This window comes from Carassius carassius, chromosome 17, assembly GCF_963082965.1.
Source record: "Carassius carassius chromosome 17, fCarCar2.1, whole genome shotgun sequence".
NCBI classification, from domain to species: Eukaryota; Metazoa; Chordata; class Actinopteri; order Cypriniformes; family Cyprinidae; genus Carassius; species Carassius carassius.
The window spans coordinates 16,006,496-16,025,325 of NC_081771.1; the positions used below are offsets into that span (position 1 = coordinate 16,006,496).

At 37.5% G+C, this 18,830-nt stretch overlaps 1 long non-coding RNA gene across 1 annotated transcript; it reads right to left on the reverse strand.

Annotated features, from left to right (window-relative positions):
* Window positions 1-3,818: 3,818 nt before the first annotated feature.
* LOC132160538 (uncharacterized) lies at window positions 3,819-4,638 on the reverse strand. Its single transcript, XR_009438034.1, has 3 exons — window positions 4,578-4,638; window positions 4,056-4,263; window positions 3,819-3,939 (listed from the first exon to the last, which is right to left on the reverse strand). It is a non-coding gene; the product is annotated as an uncharacterized LOC132160538 (long non-coding RNA).
* Between the last annotated feature and the right edge of the window lie 14,192 nt (window positions 4,639-18,830).

An 18,830-nucleotide genomic window follows, 5' to 3' on the forward strand; every position in this document is an offset into this window, starting at 1 on the left:
GTGCCAATGTGCTGTCCATGAAATTACCCTCTGCCCCTGAGTCCAGTAGTGCTTGAGAGTGGTGGGTCTGTGCTGACCACCTCAGTCTTACCAGGAGGAGCGTTCCGGCCCTTTTACCGGACAGGTGTGGGCTTGATGTCCAGCTCCCCCGCAGTAGAGGCACAGGCCAAGGGACCTCCGCCTCTCCTTCTCCTCCCAGGAAAGCCAAGCTCGCCCTACCTGCATGGGCTCGTGATCGTAGGAGGGGCTGGCCGCGTCCCCGCCGCTGAATTGCATGTCTGCCGGTCCCCTGTATGTGGTGCTGGGTAAGCTCCTCCTCTCCATCCGTGTCAGACGTGCGTCGACCCGCAAGGCCAGCTCGATACGTCCGTTGAGGGACGTGGGGAGATCCAGGGCATAGATCTCCTTCTGGACGCGGTCAGCCAGCCCATGCCAGGAACATGTCCCACTGCGCCTCTTCGTTCCAATGGCACTCCACCGCCAGGGTCCGGAACTCGATTGAATAGTCTGAGACGGATATCTCTTGCTGGCGTAACTGGGATCGGGAGACGTGGTTCCGGCTGGGAGGGGGTCTCCGATGGTACTGGGAGAACCTGCGGTGTGGGCGGCACAGTGGGAGCTCGTAGTAGCTGGAACTGTTGAGTGAGCTCAGACACCTGCGTCACCAAGGTTTGAACCGTGCGACCAGTGTCGTCAAGACTCCTCTCCTGGGAGTCCATCCTCCGAACACTGGTGCTGAGAAACTCCTCTAGGGTGGAATGGTGACTACTCGCTGCCTCCATAATGGTCAGATCGTTCTGTAACGGTTTGGTATGGAAGACAGGAGGCAAATGCAAGTTGACAGAGTTTATTGTAATGAGATGAGATGGATGAAGGTTGGAGAGTGACGCAGGGACCTAGGGTCATTTGCACCATGACCTCGATCTAAACACCCCCCAGAATTCTACCCCCTTGGTAGAACATTATTAAAGTTAGAGCTTATTTGGCGCGATCAGCCAGAGGGCTGCACACTGCATGTTTCAGTGATGCCTGTTTGTGTCATTTGTTATTTGAGAACACATTTCAACAATCTTCCTATATTCATCATGTGAAGCATTTATAAACCTGTTATCTGAAGTTTCAGGGTCTCCCTGCATTTGAAAACAAAAAATAAGGCAGTAATTAAAGATAATAATAGGGATGTACAATTAATTTTTGGCATCCAAATATGAAAACAAGATAAACGAGGTAGAGCGGTCATTGTGCCGCTATTGCATTACTTCCAGCACACCTTCCATTCCTTCAGAGTTGTGCTTTCGTTTCTCCCTAAAACCCCAAACTTAAAGTGACAAAAAAGTGTCTGTCAGTGATGAAAATCAAACAAATGACATAGCAAAATCACTCAAAGATTTTGACTTTTTGATCTGTGTTTAAATAAGGATTAATCTATATTTAATCTATGCAATATGTAATGTCAGTGTTTGTGAATGGGCACTTCATGCAGCACACACAAATTCTCATTAACTTATTCTTGATTTAAATGTTTAAATTGGCAAGTCTTAAAAACATGTGCAAATGAGTTTAGTTTAAACACTGAAAGCAATGTGTGCTGTTCAAGTCTCACCTGTGATTGTGTGCTGTCAACACCCGGGTGATGACTCTGTAAATGACAAAGTAGTAGACAAAGTTTGCAACTGTTTTGTCCACTTTCTTTTGATCGAATTGCTGTTGTAATATATTGCAAAGTTAGAATGTGTATCCGAAAATTATACGGTTACTGTCTTCATGTAAACAACAAAAACATGAATCAGAAAACGGTAAATGTTACATTTGGTGAATGCCGGTTTACATTTACCGTTTTTTTGGTCCAAAAATAGCAAAAACTACGACTTTATTCATCATTGTCTTCTCTTCCATGTCTGTTGTCAGAGAGTTCAAAACACAACAGTTTAGTGATATCAGGTTCGCGAACGAATCATTCGATGTAACCGGATCTTCTTGAACCAGTTCACCAAATTGAACTGAATCGTTTAAAATGGTTCGCCTCTCCAATAGGAATTAATCCGCAAATGACTTAAGCTGTTAACTTTTAGTTAACTTTTAGTGGCTGACACTCCCTCTGAGTTCAAACAAACCAATATCCTGGAGTAATTCATGTACTCAAACAGTACCCTACTGGAAACACCAGCACAGACCAGCATAGCTGGTCATACCAGCTAGACCAGCATATGTTGTGTTTTGGTGCTGGTATGCTGGTGACCAGCATGGGATGCTGGTATGCTGGTGACCAGCATGGGATGCTGATGTGCTGGTGACCAGCATGGGATGCTGATGTGCTGGTGACCAGCATGGGATGCTGATGTGCTGGTATGCTTGCTGTATGCATTTATTAAATGCATCCCATGCTGGTCACACCAGCACCAACATTGGATGCTGGTTACACACATTGGAAACTATGCTGGTCAATAGTAATAGATGTTAAGGATGGTAGTCTGTTCACTGGGGTGGAATACTGGACAGTTACATTGGTATGGTGAAAATCATGAAAATACAAGCTTACATTAATACATGTAACAAGTTCATTTAACAATAACAAGTAAACATTAATACAATAATAACAATTTTTTAACAAAAAACAACAGTCATCTGGCTCAACAAGCAAATTACAATAAAACACATTAACAACAATTGATCTTAATTAAGTGCTCACTATGGGCTTACATTTGTGCCAAAAATGATAAATTAGTATATGTTGATGTTTATGCTCTCTCTTTATGTCGTTTTGTGCTGTCATCCTTCCTGTATTGATCCTACTTTTTCAGGTAAATTACTAAATGTTGGTGTGTATGTTCTTTGTTTATGTCGATTTGTTCTGTCGTCCTCAGTGTCATCTTAACTGTCGTCTTGTTCTGTCATCTTAACTGTCGTCTCTTTCAGTCGTCTTGTTCTGTCGTCTCTTTCAGTCGTCTTGTTCTGTCGTCTCTTTCTGTCATCTTTTTCTGTCGTCTTGTTCTGTCGTCTCTTTCTGTTGTCTTGTTCAGTCGTCTTGTTCTGTCATCTTAACTGTTGTCTCTTTCTTTCGTCTTGTTCTGTCATCTTAACAGTTGTCTCTTTTCGTCATCTTAACTGTCGTCTCTTTCTGTCGTCTTGTTCTGTCGCCTCTTTCGTTATCTTGTTCTGTCGTCTTGTTCTGTCATCTTAACTGTCATCTCTTTCTGTCGTCTTAACTGTGGTCTCTCTCTGTTGTCTTAACTGTGGTCTCTTTCAGTCGTTTCTAGAAAGAGACGACAGAAAGAGACCACAGTTAAAACGACAGAAAGAGACCACACAAAGAGACAACAGTTAAGATGACAGAACAAGATGACAGAAAGAGACAACAGTTAAGATGACAGAACAAGACGACAGAAAGAGACGACAGAACAAGACGAAAGAGAGACGACAGAACAAGACGACAGAACAAGATAAAAGAGAGACGACAGTTAAGATGACAGAACAAGACGACAGAAAGAGACGACAGAACAAGACGAAAAAGAGACGACAGCTAAGATGCCAGAACAAGATGACAGTTAAGATGACACTGAGGACGACAGAACAAATCGACATAAAGAGCATTCACATCAACATTTAGTAATTTACCTGAAAAAGTAGGATCAATACAGTAAAGATGACAGAACAAAATGACATAAACAGAGAGCATACACATCAACATATACTAATTTATCTGAAAAAGTAGGCAACTGTTAACAGGTTACTGTTGACAAGGACAAATGTGTAGTACAAAGCACAAAGCAGTCGACTCATTTTTGGCACAAATGGAACCCCATACTCACATTTTAACGTTTTTTTTTAGTCTGTTAATGTCCATTATTTTTTCTGTGATGAACCGTCCGGCCTTTACCCATCTGGCCTGCAACTCTGTCTCCTCCACATTCTTTTTGTCAAGCCACTCCTTGTAGCAGACTGAAAAGAAATGAATTGATAAATAGTGATGCTTGTGTCGCACCAGAACAAATAAAAATGTATTACTCCATAACCCAGTACTTGGCATCCCACAAAGACCTTGTGGCTACTGCTACCTTTCAATGTCTGAAGTTTCTGGGGGGTTAAAGGCTGCCTGCTGGTTTTGGTTGTGGGGCATTCCTTCCCTGTGAGACTTCTTATCCCCAGAGTCTTAGTGCCCCAGATTGCCACTGCAAACTCCTTCACAAATAAGGAATCCCGCGTGCTGTTTTGAATCCTTAACCAGGCCTCTCTGCGCACTCGAACATCTCCCCCCAAGTGAATCTGACAAAATTAAAAAAACAAAATAAATCAAGGTATTACATTGTACAAATGCATAAAAAATTTATTAAAACTTTAAGTGTACTGAAGTTGGGGGTTCTTTTATTAATCCATGCACACAGATGACGACCCTTATGAAAAATATGTTTATTCAAGTGTTCCATTAGTATACTTCTTTTAAACTAAAAATAAGAAAGTATACTTTCAGTCTACATTTTATATACTTCTCAAAATATACTTAAAACATTACTTAAGTATACTTTATAAAATTAACTTGTAGTATACTTTTTTTTTGTAAGGGGAGGGCAATGCTGTACCTCATCTCCTTTTGAAGATACAGATGGTTCCACCTCATTCAAACAGCCAGACTCTGCAACTATATACAAAATAATGTACTCAATATACATATTTTTCTTTTGCATCAGGGCCTATAGTTTGGTAAATATGGACCATGATAGATTTCAGATATCTGTGACTGTGAGTAATATATTTGTTATATATATACTAGTGGTGGGCATGGATTATTTTTTTTAATCTAGATTAATCTCACTCTGATCTTGAAATTAATCTAGATTAATCTAGATTAAAATGGCTCATTCGAATTCTGTCGAAGGCATTCTGAATATGTGTGTTACCCAAATAAAATTGACAAACAGTAAGTCTTTGAGAAGGGGTTTATCAAGCTAGGTGGTGCATTAGAAAAGGGGCTCATCTCCTGTTTCCAAAATGCATCACAAAGTGCTTGAGAAAGCTGTAAACTAATTCCACATTGCACAAGGTGCAAACAACCTTACGCCTGTTTCACACATACTCTGTCTGCAGTGCTTGTGTGTTGCATATTTTTTTACGCACCCATGTTAACGGATTCCAGTTGCGTTCCAGGAGCGTTGCGTCTGCAGCAGTGCAGCGATCGTTTACGTACCGAGTAGCGGACTGCAAACACGTCCTGTGTGAAAGCACATCGAGTCCGTGCTGCACCACATACGTAACGCACACAGACTGCATACGCACTGCAGACAGAGTATTGTCAGGCCCCACCAGGCACGTGCACACATAGACATGAAAGGGGGCTTGAGCACCTGCCCTTTTTATTCCTGGAGAGAAAGTGCCCTTTTTTCTGGGATGCTTTTTTTTATTTTTGAAAAATAATATATATTTCTGTTTGCACACAGCTTCCCTGTCAAACAAATATATTTATTGAAATATAGTATCTAAATATCAGGTCAGGAGTTCTGAAGTGCTCCCTCTCCCTCTCCCCCGATTGTTAAACCCGATTATATTGATTCCGCTGAAGAAAATAGTCCGCTCCGTCTCTACGGTTAGAACCCTGTTAGAGTCCAGGGCCGGCCCGCGGCATAGGCGGTATAGGCAAATGCTAAGGGCGCCACTCATCCATAGGGGCGCCAGAATGAGTGAACGAGTGAATTAATTTTTGTATTTTTATTTTTTTACATATTTTTTTTTATAATAGGCTACTATTTAAAAACCATTAATTCGAAATACTACCAAATAAAGCAAAAAAAAAAAAAAAAAGTCAGACTCTTCAATCTTCCCCCGCCCATCGAGTGCTTGAAGTGCGTCAGAAACAGAGCGCGCGCACAATCAGTTGTTGGTAATTTGTTGTGTAGCGTGCCCGACGCCGCATCCAATGTAGACAGCACTGCTTTTGTTAACACACAGATCGTAGAAACGGGCCTGGCAGCTCGTGCCAGTTCTAGACACGGTGAAAGTTTCCTGATTGTGACGGAAGGCCGAATCAGGAATATATATATATATATATATATATATATATATATATATATATATATATATATATATATATATATATATGCTAAATCATGAACACAATGACAGGGTGAAATGGGCTGTGATGCATGGGGCGCCAGGTAAAATCTTGCCTAGGGCAGCAAATTGGTCAGGGCCGGCCCTGTGTGAGTCCATAGCAACGATCTGTTTTTCATGGCAACGGTCTGTTATACTCCGCACAGCGGTCTGTTGGTTATAACAGACCGCATTCTACATTGGAATTCAACCAAGCCATGTAATAAAATAAGTTAATAAAATAAGCATATATCACCACCAGGTGATATGCTTTAGTTATTTTGTTTATCCTATTTACCTGCATTTCCCTGTCAATTAGATGCAAATGTGCGCATTTTAACTAGTTGACGCCTAATTTGCATACAGAACGTCCCCAGTTATTGACTTACATCAAGAGTCTTTCCCCCTGAAATTTAGAAATCTAAATTGGTGAATTTAGAAGAAATCTACAGATGCAAACAGATGGAGGATACACTCTAAAAAATGTAGTAAATCTGAGTAACTGCATCTGGTACATTAATAAAACTGAGTAGAAATAAGTTAACATTAAACTTTAAAAATAACAATATTTATAAATTAACTATTTAAGTAATTTAACTTTTTTTATTTCCTCGAAACCTTTATAAAATAGTATTCCATACCACCACAAATACATACATGACATTGGCTTTTATTGAATTTTTACTCAATTATTTTGGTAAGTTTAATTTTAAAGTGTTATGTATTCTGATAACACCAAAATAATTAAAACGATGTAGTGCCTTGTGCAAAAATAAACAAATTATTAGTAAAACACGCCCCTCTGTTTGATGCAGTTATTTAGGTTATTCTAAATATGAAGAGTTCAGATGAAAAATCATCTAAGTGCCATCTGAAATTTCCTTCAATATTGATCATTTTTATCAAGCTTGTATGTTTATGTTCACTTATTTCACATTACTGGCAATGAAAATTACCTATTAATTGTAATTTAAGTTAAATTACTAAACTTAAATACAAGCTTGAAAAAAAAGCTCATAAGAAAATTTCAGATGGCACTTAGAGGCTTTTGCATCTGAACTCTTCATATATACTTGAAACTAGTAGCATAGAAAATGTTTTCAAAAAATGCACATTGTGGAATGGTTTCCTTTGCTGCTCTATAAACCTAGTGAATACTAAGGAGACCATGGTTTCTGTGAACTGATTATTTTGTAGACATCTTTTGAAAATGAAACAATTGCGTGAGTTTGAGGAAGATAAAATTAATTAACTTTTTAAATTATTTTTTTTAAAAGGAAGTCAGAGTTGCTTTAATATATATATATATACTTTTTTGTAAAAAAAAAAAAAAAAAAAAAAACTAATTATGAGAAGTGCCCTTTATTTCACTTGAGCCCCTGTAGTTACATTCAAGTGTGACAATATGGTAATAGCTGTAATTACAGTTGGCAATAGCTGTAATTACAGTTAACAGGAAAAACGGGAGCAGATCAGCAGCAGCCAATAACATTAATTTACCAGTTTTACACAACTATTAAGTTAGCTAACATCGGAAATATAACAGCAATATCAACTTAACATTTATTGCTTTGGCTTCCTCTGCCTCGGAGCGCGACCGTGGAGGCGTGGTCTCCTTCAGGAGTCTCACACCCTTACCCTTGGCCAGTTCCTCCTCGATCTCTTCTCTGGACTCTGGAATGTTAATAACACTGAATGTAAGTACTTGAAAGCACCTGCTACAACGTTATACTCTGTCGTGCAATACTAACACTGGTAGTATGGGCTAGGTGCACAAGATGGCGCCGGTGAGCTTCAGAGTGTATGCAAACTTACTTCCGGTCTTGCGACGCTCGCATTTACAATAGAGCTCGGGCGTAGACGTTATGGAATGGTGCATTGTGGGTAACGGCGGCCATTTTAGAGGCAACGCAAAGCCGGTTTGTAATAAGATAATAGCCGGTCTCCAGAAAAAGTTATAGAACGTGACAAAAAAGTTGCCTGTACCTATAAGGACAAACTTAATAATGAAGCCAAACAACGCTACTTAAAAAAAGAGGTTGTAGGCGGAATCAACCCCTATGAACACATGAAAGTTTACCAAGCCTCAGTTTCCCTGATAATTTTCTCCTACCGGGTCTATGGAGTGAGCGCTTACACCTCCGATCAATTAAAAAATTTAATGTCACTGGAGGCTCACCTGCAGTTCACAAATGGATCTGCAAATTAAACGTGGAGAAAACAATCGTTCTCACTAAGGAAATGTTAACATTTACCAAGCATCAGTGGCGACACACACACACACACACACACACTTCTCAGATTCTGCGAGCGATGAAGCTTGTCTATGCCGGTTTGTTACACTTCAGGAGTAATTACTCACCTATCATACGTGCAAAACGGTAGGTTTTCATTCGGTAGTTCTGTAATCCTGTATAATATTGACGAACATTCACCTCAGACACAACCCACCGTTCACCAAAACAAGACGCTTAACTTCCTATTTTGAAGTTCGTTCCAGTTTTTTTATTTTTTAAACAAGTTGTTCAAATTTGTAAATACAGTCAGCACAAAAATATCAAAAGCAAATTAAGTTCAGGATTGGGTCAAAAGAAAATTTTTAAACAAAAAATACAGACACTAAACTGACTCCCTTACTGGCCAAAAACGTAATGTGTGCGTGTCTGAGTGTGTGTGTGTGTGTGTGTGTGAGAGAGAGAGAGACACCATACACAACATGTCTCATCATAACTATGTATTATAATATTATTGAAGGTGATGGTTTTCCTCCGTACAGCGGCGACCCAAGCCATCTGACGCCTCTTGGTGATTTCAGACACCTTGTGTTTTTTTTCCAAGTAGGAAAATGTTAAAAACTAATATGATTCACGAGGCGTTTGCCCTGTCGATCATGAGACCGACCGATTACAGCAGTTCTGAACCATTTTCCCAAAAATAATCAAAATTAATGACCAACTGACCAACGTTACCTAATGCCTACTATACAGTACATCTACTTCCGTACCGCGAATCCCACAATGCATTGCAACGTGACGCAACGATCCCGATCTCTATAAGGGAAACTTACATACGAAACTTGGCTAGATGTATATAATCAGTGATTTTTTAATTTAACAGCGGATACTGGTATATCAAAGACATGGGGAAACATCCTCCCTACATTTTTGCGTGCTTCTGTGTGGAAATTCATCAAGATACAACGCGGAGATTGCTTTATTCTTATGTTGATTATGCGGATCAGCGTCGACGTCAGGTTAATCAGTCCACTGGGATTTCTTCTTTCAAACACAAACCACTCAAATATGCAATACTTTACATTTTCGAAGAGCTGATTTTGTTCTGACTGTTATGTTAGGTCAATGTTTCTGACTGTCAAACGAGACGCACAGAGATTTCTGATAAAGCATGTTTTATTAACTTTATTTGATAACATAATTTATAATTGTAACTGTACAATTAAACGTAATGTAATTATGGCAGGTTTGCATAAATTAAAAGATCGCTGTTTGCATTCATGTGTGTTTTTATCAATGTTTATTTGTTTTGTGAAAGATCTGCAGCATAATTCATTATCTGACTGACATAAATCATTATCCGAGCAGCGAAGGTATATTGTTATTCTTTTGCATTAATTATCAGATAAAACAGATATTAAAATGAGTCATGTATTAGTTAATTGTGTAAAATAATAAAATATGTTGTGAAAATAAGGATGAAACAAACTGATGTACGTGCACAATTGAGAAATGGATACTTATGAAGATAAATCGCAGCCCACGTCTCACGAGGTAAATATTTCATTTAAAAAAATTAATGTAATACAAACATTTTCGAGAAATAAGTAATTTGTACATTTACATAATTGGTAAGATAAAAATGCACTATGTAGCTGTGTATACACACCATGAGTTCAACTTTCATTTTGTGAACCGTAGGGAACAAGTGTATTAAATTCATTCACCAGACGCAAACATAACACACAAGTTTCAAATCCACTGGCTCAGTTAACATTTATAGTATAGTAATAATAGCAGTGTATATCTTATTTGCATTTGAAGTGATATTATAAATCCTGTAAACATATATAAGGTAATATTTGGATTTCACCGGTTCTCAGCACTGACATTTAGCACAGCCGGAAATATCTACGCACACACTCGCAAGACCGGAAATCCAAGATGGCGGAGATATGCAACTTGCTAGCGCGTTAGCCAAAACTCGCATCCCAGTTAATACACGTCAGTAAGTTATTAAAGTTAAAGTTATTTTCAAGATAACGTTATTACGACTCACCCTTTAGGAACAAAATTTGTCCCTTGAAAAACTTATCTTGCCAGCGCACCCAGTAAGTTTTAGTGAGGTCACTAACGATAAGGTCAAAGTCCTTAATGTAGGATATGGGGACGATTTCTCTACACCCGTCCTCTATATATTTCACATCTATATATTTCACATATGTCTGTTAATTGTTATGTCCTTTTTTAATTTTAGAATGTCAAAACGCAAGTACAAATTGTACTTAGAGCCTAAGAGCAGAGTTACATTTCCCTGTGCAAGACTGAAAAGAGGACATTTGGATGTAAGTCAGTTCATGAGAAATATGTTGTAATCCTGGGTATCAATATTACCTAATTATGTTGTATTCAGAGAATGTATGACTTCAGTCTTACCTGAAGGTGGCAGATGGTTCAGGATCACACACTGCAGATGTTGAGGTGAGAGAGTAATTGATATTTTCTTTAAAATTAAAAATACATAATTTCCCATTAAGCTTTACTACATTGAGTACAGTTTTTTTACTCTGTGCTTGTGTCATCTCTTAATGATCCTGTGAAGACCATGTGGCGATATTCAGCTGGATCCAGATGACACGGCCAACATGGTGAGCTCTTCTACCAACCACACCTGCAGGCTTGTGGCATGTTGTTTTTTGAAATTGTCTAAAAGTTACTCCTGGTTGTTCAGGTTTTGGCTTTCACCGGTGACCACATAGATCAAGGGGACAGAATCAATCCACACCTGGGCACTGCAGATGTTGAGGTGAGAGATGGATCTACTTTTTAAATTAGGGAATGACATAATTGGGCTTTACTACATTTAGTACTGTTTTTCTTGATCCTGTGCAGACAATGTCTCCATCTGGCGATGTTTATCTTCAGCTGGATCCAGGTGACACGGCCAACATGGTGAGCTCTTCTACCAACCACACCTACAGGCTTGTTGCATGTTGTTGTTAAAATTGTTATCTAAAAGAAGGGCTGGGTATCATTTAAAGAAATTAAATACCGATACCTTGACTTCGATACCGGTTCCTGAACGATACTTTTTCCGACACCAATTTTATATAAAAAAAAAAAATCAGTTTTAACAACATTACCTCAAAAAATTAAAATTATGTGCTTGAATTACAGACGGTAAAAATGAGTGGGTATCATTGGTCTTAAAAAGTGGGTGGATTTTGTCCCACCCATGTACAATGGTTCCGACGCCCATGCATATTTTCCATCTATGTGGGTTATGTTCACAAGCTATGGTTATGACGCTTACACAAACACACACACACTACACCTCACGTGCGAGCAACCACGTAAACTACTGTAGTGTTTTTCCGCCACAGCTAATCATGCCGCATGCACAGACGTTTACAAGATTAACTCCTTAGGTATAGAAATTTGGTACTGAAAAACAAAGCAAATTTCGATTCTCGATAGTATCGAGGCAATTCAATCGGTACCTAAAAAGTGTCGAACTCGATACCCAGCCCTATCTAAAAGTTACTCCTGGTTGTTTAGGTCTTGGCTTTCACCGGTGACCAGTGGGTTGTGATTAGCTTTGTTACTAAAGGGGCTAACATATGGTGTGATAGACTGATTTATACCAAGGCTTGGTTTAATTCCTATTGTAACATATTCTTTAGAACATCAATCACAACGTTTTTCTATCATCAAACAATATATATTGCCATATCGCACAGCCCTAGGTGGATGTAACATATCATACAATAAATAATCATCACAATATTCTTAGATAATAAGTTGCATGTATCACAATGCAAAGTGCAAGTATTTGAAAGTAAGAAGTAGAATTTCGAGTCCTTATAGCAGCAGGAATAAAAAGCGGTTCTTAAACTGGATTGTTATGGTGGACAAAAGACATGTTGTGTCTCCCAGAAGGCATGTAAATAACACAAACAAAACAGGGACCCACTCATAAAAATATTCACTATCACAATTATGTCAAAAACTCCACCAGGTACCCTTTAAAATCAAGCTTGAATTAGTCTGAACATATAGTTAGTTTATACAGTTATATAGTTGTATGATATTAGTCATACAGCTTAATCCCGCTTTTATGAGCCTTCATTTTAAAACACCCATTTGCTGTTTGGTATGATATTAGTCATATTATATATATGATATACAATCCGAATTCCCGGAAAAGTTGGGACGTTTTTTAAATTTTAATAAAATGAAAACTAAAGGAATTTCAAATCACATGAGCCAATATTTTATTCACAATAGAACATAGATTACGTAGCAAATGTTTAAACTGAGAAATTTTACACTTTTATCCACTTAATTAGCTCATTTAAAATTTAATGCCTGCTACAGGTCTCAAAAAAGTTGGCACGGGGGCAACAAATGGCTAAAAAAGCAAGCAGTTTTGAAAAGATTCAGCTGGGAGAACATCTAGTGATTAATTAAGTTAATTGATATCAGGTCTGTAACATGATTAGCCATAAAAGCTTTGTCTTAGAGAAGCAGAGTCTCTCAGAAGTAAAGATGGGCAGAGGCTCTCCAATCTGTGAAAGACTGCGTAAAAAAATTGTGGAAAACTTTAAAAACAATGTTCCTCAACGTCAAATTGCAAAGGCTTTGCTAATCTCATCATCTACAGTGCATAACATCATCAAAAGATTCAGAGAAACTGGAGAAATCTCTGTGCATAAGGGACAAGGCCGGAGACCTTTATTGGATGCCCGTGGTCTTCGGGCTCTCAGACGACACTGCATCACTCATCGGCATGATTGTGTCAATGACATTACTAAATGGGCCCAGGAATACTTTCAGAAACCACTGTCGGTAAACACAATCCGCCGTGCCATCAGCAGATGCCAACTAGAGCTCTATCATGCAAAAAGGAAGCCATATGTGAACATGGTCCAGAAGCGCCGTCGTGTCCTGTGGGCCAAGGCTCATTTAAAATGGACTATTTCAAAGTGGAATAGTGTTTTATGGTCAGACGAGTCCAAATTTGACATTCTTGTTGGAAATCACGGACGCCGTGTCCTCCGGGCTAAAGAGGAGGGAGACCTTCCAGCACGTTATCAGCGTTCAGTTCAAAAGCCAGCATCTCTGATGGTATGGGGGTGCATAAGTGCATACGGTATGGGCAGCTTGCATGTTTTGGAAGGCCCTGTGAATGCTGAAAGGTATATAAAGGTTTTAGAGCAACATATGCTTCCCTCCAAACAACGTCTATTTCAGGGAAGGCCTTGTTTATTTCAGCAGGACAATGCAAAACCACATACTGCAGCTATAACAACAGCATGGCTTCGTCGTAGAAGAGTCCTGGTGCTAACCTGGCCTGCCTGCAGTCCAGATCTTTCACCTATAGAGAACATTTGGCGCATCATTAAACGAAAAATACGTCAAAGACGACCACGAACTCTTCAGCAGCTGGAAATCTATATAAGGCAAGAATGGGACCAAATTCCAACAGCAAAACTCCAGCAACTCATAGCCTCAATGCCCAGACGTCTTCAAACTGTTTTGAAAAGAAAAGGAGATGCTACACCATGGTAAACATGCCCCGTCCCAACTATTTTGAGACCTGTAGCAGAAATCAAAATTGAAATGAGCTCATTTTGTGCATAAAATTGTAAACTTTCTCAGTTTAAACATTTGCTATGTTATCTATGTTCTATTGTGAATAAAACATTGGCTCATGTGATTTGAAAGTCTTTTAGTTTTCATTTTATTAAAATTTAAAAAACGTCCCAACTTTTCCGGAATTCGGGTTGTATTATATATATGATATTAGGTATGATATTAGTCACACAGCTTTATTCTGCTTTTATGAGCCTTCATTTTAAAACACCCATTTGCTGTTTGGTATGATATTAGTCACATTATATTATGATATATTATATATATGATATATTATATGATATTAAGTATGACATTAGTCACACAGCTTAATCCTGCTTTTATGAGCCTTCATTTTAAAACACCCATTTGCTGTTTGGTGCATGTTTTGTTGATTTTTTTCCTTCAAATGTTTCTTTGTGCTTTCAGGTACTGCCTCTTGCTGCCAACTGCAGAGAAAATGAAAGTGAAGTTAGACCAAGTTCAAGCTGCATAAATCTTGAGGTCAGGGCAGGGCACAACCCATTCTGTGACAGCGGTCAGTAGGGCTGTACAATATGATCAAAATGTCATATCCTATTTCATACCCCGATAACGATACATATCCCGATAACAGCGCTCTACGGTAACTTTTATTTATTAGGAGCACTTGTGTTAGTAATTAAAAAAATCTAAGAGCACAGTCCAAAATTTAGGAGCACAGATAATTGAAAGTTTTTCAACAACACAATATTACTGTGCCACATATAACATGCACAAGTATGGAGAGCATGAGAAAAGAGAATTCAGAAACATAGCGTCTTACAGAAGTTTATGTGATGAAGTTGGGGTCCAGGAAGTGCAAGTGTGTGTAGAAAGGACGGAAGCTAACTCTTGTATTGTTTGTTTGTTTTTTTGATTTAAGACTGAATTGTATGAGGAGTTTTCTTTATCTATTTAATAAGTTTTAAACCACGAACCAGCAGCTTCATGCTGTCTGGGGAGTGGTTTATTTTTTTATTTTTTATTCAGAATGAGTGAAACGGATCAACTACTTGTTTCACAACTGGCAACGAATTTGAAACAAGCTAATGCAATTGACCTAGAAAAAGGATTAAGACAAGGAGAAGGGATGATGGTGAAAGAAATGAAGAAACAAAGGATCTATTCAAAAGAAGCTACAGCAATAATTGACATCAGTAAAGTGCTTAATGGAGGAGCGGAGGACATTATTAGAGCAATAAAGGAAAAAGTAAGTGTGGAAAAAATTCTTGCGGTAAGACCAAAGACTAATAAACAATATGAAGTGACTTTTGAAATGGAGAAAGTTTGTGATGGACTGTTAAATGGTTTGTAAATTAAAGGACAAATATGTGATGTTAAAAAACTCCAGGACAGAGAATATGTATTCTCGTTCAAGCATCTGCCTGTGTATTTAGATGATGATGACATAACCTCGAAATTGGAAGGATGGGGAGTTACTCCCATAACAGAGATAAGGAGGAGGTTTTACCCAGGAACGGAGATAGAGGATGGGACAAGATTTGCTAAGGTCAAGTTCCCAAAGGAGGTGGCATCATTTCCATACAGTACAAGGTTTGAGACAACTGAAGGCTCACAGTACTTCAGGATAATACACAGTAGGCAGGTCAAAACTTGTAGATTGTGTTTAAGTCCAGAACATATCATCAAAGATTGTCCTGAGTTCAAATGTTTTAAATGTAATGATCAAGGACATTTCTCAAGACTGTACAGCGATTAAATGTCTTGACTGTGGCAAACCTCTTAACATATGTGAATGCTGGATGGAAGGCAAGGAAAAGGAATCAAAGGAGCAACAAAGTATGGATAGGCAGGTGCAAGATGAGATTGCAGAAACCACAGAGACTTTTAAACCGATGGAAAACAAACAACAAAAGCAAATAGAATATATGGAAAATCAGAAGTTGAAGGACCAAAGTCACCAGGACGGAGAAGTAGACAGAATGGAGGATGATACAGTGGAGGGAGAGGAACAGAAAGTTGCAAATGACAAGGAAGTAAATGATGAAGAGGGGAGCGACGAGGTGGAGGAACTGGATATGGAACAACAGGAGGCAAGGAGAGAAAGGGTTGGAAAAATTATAAGAAGAAAATCAATGAAGGTAAAGCCAAATCTTAATGTTGCTAGAAAGAAAAAGATGACTGAAATAGATAAAAAGAAGTTGGGATTGATACAAGAACAAGGTTGTGAGAGAGACTGAAGATTAATGGTTTTAAATGTTTATTTTTTATTGGTATGGTTTCAAACTTTGTGAGTTTAAATGCAAGAGGTTTAATGAGTGTATAAGAAATTTGAGATGGTAAAAGAACTATGCAAAAAACAGGATGTTATAATTTTACAAGAAACAAACTGGAAAGACGAAATGATTGAGGATGTGAAAAAGAGATGGAAAGGACAAATGTTTTATAATAATGGTGATGGAAGGATAGGAAGGGGGGTAGCCATTTTAATAAAGGAAAATGTTGAAATTAATTCATATGAAGTCTGTTATGACAAAAAAGGCAAATGTGTTGGGATTAATATTAAGAAAGATGATGAATTTGTGATAATTAATTTGCATGCACCCACTCAAGAGGGAGAAAAAAAGCTTTTTTTCAGGGATTAAGGATTTTAATAAAGACATATAAAAATGTCATTTTAGTTGGGGATTTTAATACTGTTTTTAGTAAGATGGACATGGCAGATGGGATGGTTTTTAGAACAGATATGGGAAGGAAAGAGTTAAAAGAAATGATGGAGGAGAGAAATTTGATAGATGTTTGGAGGGAAAACCATGAAAGGAAAAGAGACTTTTCCAGAAGACAACTGGTTGGGAATTTTATGTGTCAGACAAGAATCGATTTTATTGTTTATTGAAGTGAAAGGGATATGGAATATTTTCTGGGGGACATTTGCTATAAGGATACCAGCTTGAGTGATCACAAAATGCTTTTATGGAATCTTGATTTTAGTAAAGAAAAAAAAGGGCCTGGAGTGTAGATACTAAATTCAGAAATTTTGACAAGTGAAAGTTATAGAATAGGAATTGAGGAAATATTAGACAAAGAAAAAGAGGACGGAATGTACTTTGAAGATAAACGATTATGGTGGCAAAATGTAAAGTAAGAAATAAGAAAATATTCTATAAACTATAGCAAACTGGTACAGAAAGTTAAAAAAGCAAAGGAGCTGGAAATAAGGAAAAAACTCAGAGAAGAAACAAATAAAAGTGAAGTAAACATAAAACAGATAATACTTTAGGAGGAAGAGTTACGGAAAATTGAGGAAGAAAAGTGTAAAGGAGCAATTATAAGGAGCAAGGCAAAAAACACAATCGCAGGAGAAAAATTTACAAAATTTTTCTTTAATTTGGAAAAAAGTAGAGGCAAAGCAAAGTTAATAAAAGAATTACAAAATAAAAAAGGAGAAATAGTGAAAGATATAAGTGGAATTTTAACAGAGACGAAAGAGTATTATGAGGGGCTTTTTGAAACAAAGGGAATCGACGAAAAAGAGAAAAGTCAGTTATTAGAGAGCATTACAGCTAAAGTAAGTAGAGAAGATAAAGAAGAATGTGATAAAGAAATTAGTGAAGAGGAAATTGTCCAAGCTATCAATAGTTTAAAAGGGAACAAAAGCCCAGGGACAGATGGGATAGTAAATTAATTTTATAACGTTTTTAAAGAGAAGATAATTGGGATTTTAAAGGAAGTATATAAGGAGATTTTTAATAAAAGAGAATTGGATCAGAGGATGAGGATAGGGTTGATGAAATTAATTTATAAAAGGAAAGGAAGTAAAAATAATTTGAGTCATTTTAGGCCAATAACAATGTTAAACAAAGATTTAAAAATACTAGCTAAAATCCTTGCAAACAGAATGAAAATGTTTTACCCAAAATTATAGTGACTAATCAGGCATATGGTGTAAGAGGGAGAGATATTGCTGATATAACGAGTGGTGTAAGAGACATAATAAGCTATTTAAATGAAACACAGAAGGATGGATATGTTGTTAATTTAGATTTTGAAAAGGCTTTTGATAGGGTAGAACATGGTTTTTTATTTGCAATATTAGAACGTTTTGGGTTTGGAAAAAATTTTAACGAATGGATAAAAAATTTAACATAATGACGAGAGTGACGTGTAATGGTTTCTTAACTGAACCTTTTAGAATAACAAGGTCAATAAGGCAAGGATGTCCACTCTCTGCACAGCTATATACTTTGGTAGCAGAACCTTTAGGTTTAATAATTAAGAAAGATAAAAGCATTCAAGGTATAAAAATATAAGAAGGTAAAGAAGAGAAAAAGATATTCCAATATGCAGACAACACAACACTGATTTTAAAAGACTTAAACAGTATGAAGGAAGTAATGAGAAATGTAGAGAGGTATGGTAAAGGTACAGGTGCAAGAGTTAATGAAGAAAAAACTGTGTACATGAAGTTTGGAAAGGTACCAAATTTAATAGGAGTTTTTAATTTTGAGGAGGTGAAGGAAACAAAAATTTTGGGTGTGACTTTAGGAAAAGACGAGAAAGGGGAAAGAGAAAGAATGTTTGAAAAGTTGTTGGGGGAAATGGAAAGGAGATACATTTTTTGGAGGGGAAGATTTTTAAGTTTGAAAGGGAAAATTTTAGTGGTTAATGCTTTAATGTTATCCAAAATGTGGTATATTTTAATGGTGAGCGCAATGCCAAGATGGGTGGAAGTAAGAATAAAAAGATGTGTTTTAGATTTTATTTGGGAGAAGAAACCCCCAAGAGTTGCGTATAACACTCTGTTAGGACAGGCTGATAAAGGAGGAATGGGATTATCTGATGTAGAATTAAAAAATGAAAGTATGAGAATTAAAGTTGTGAAAAAGTATATAGATGATC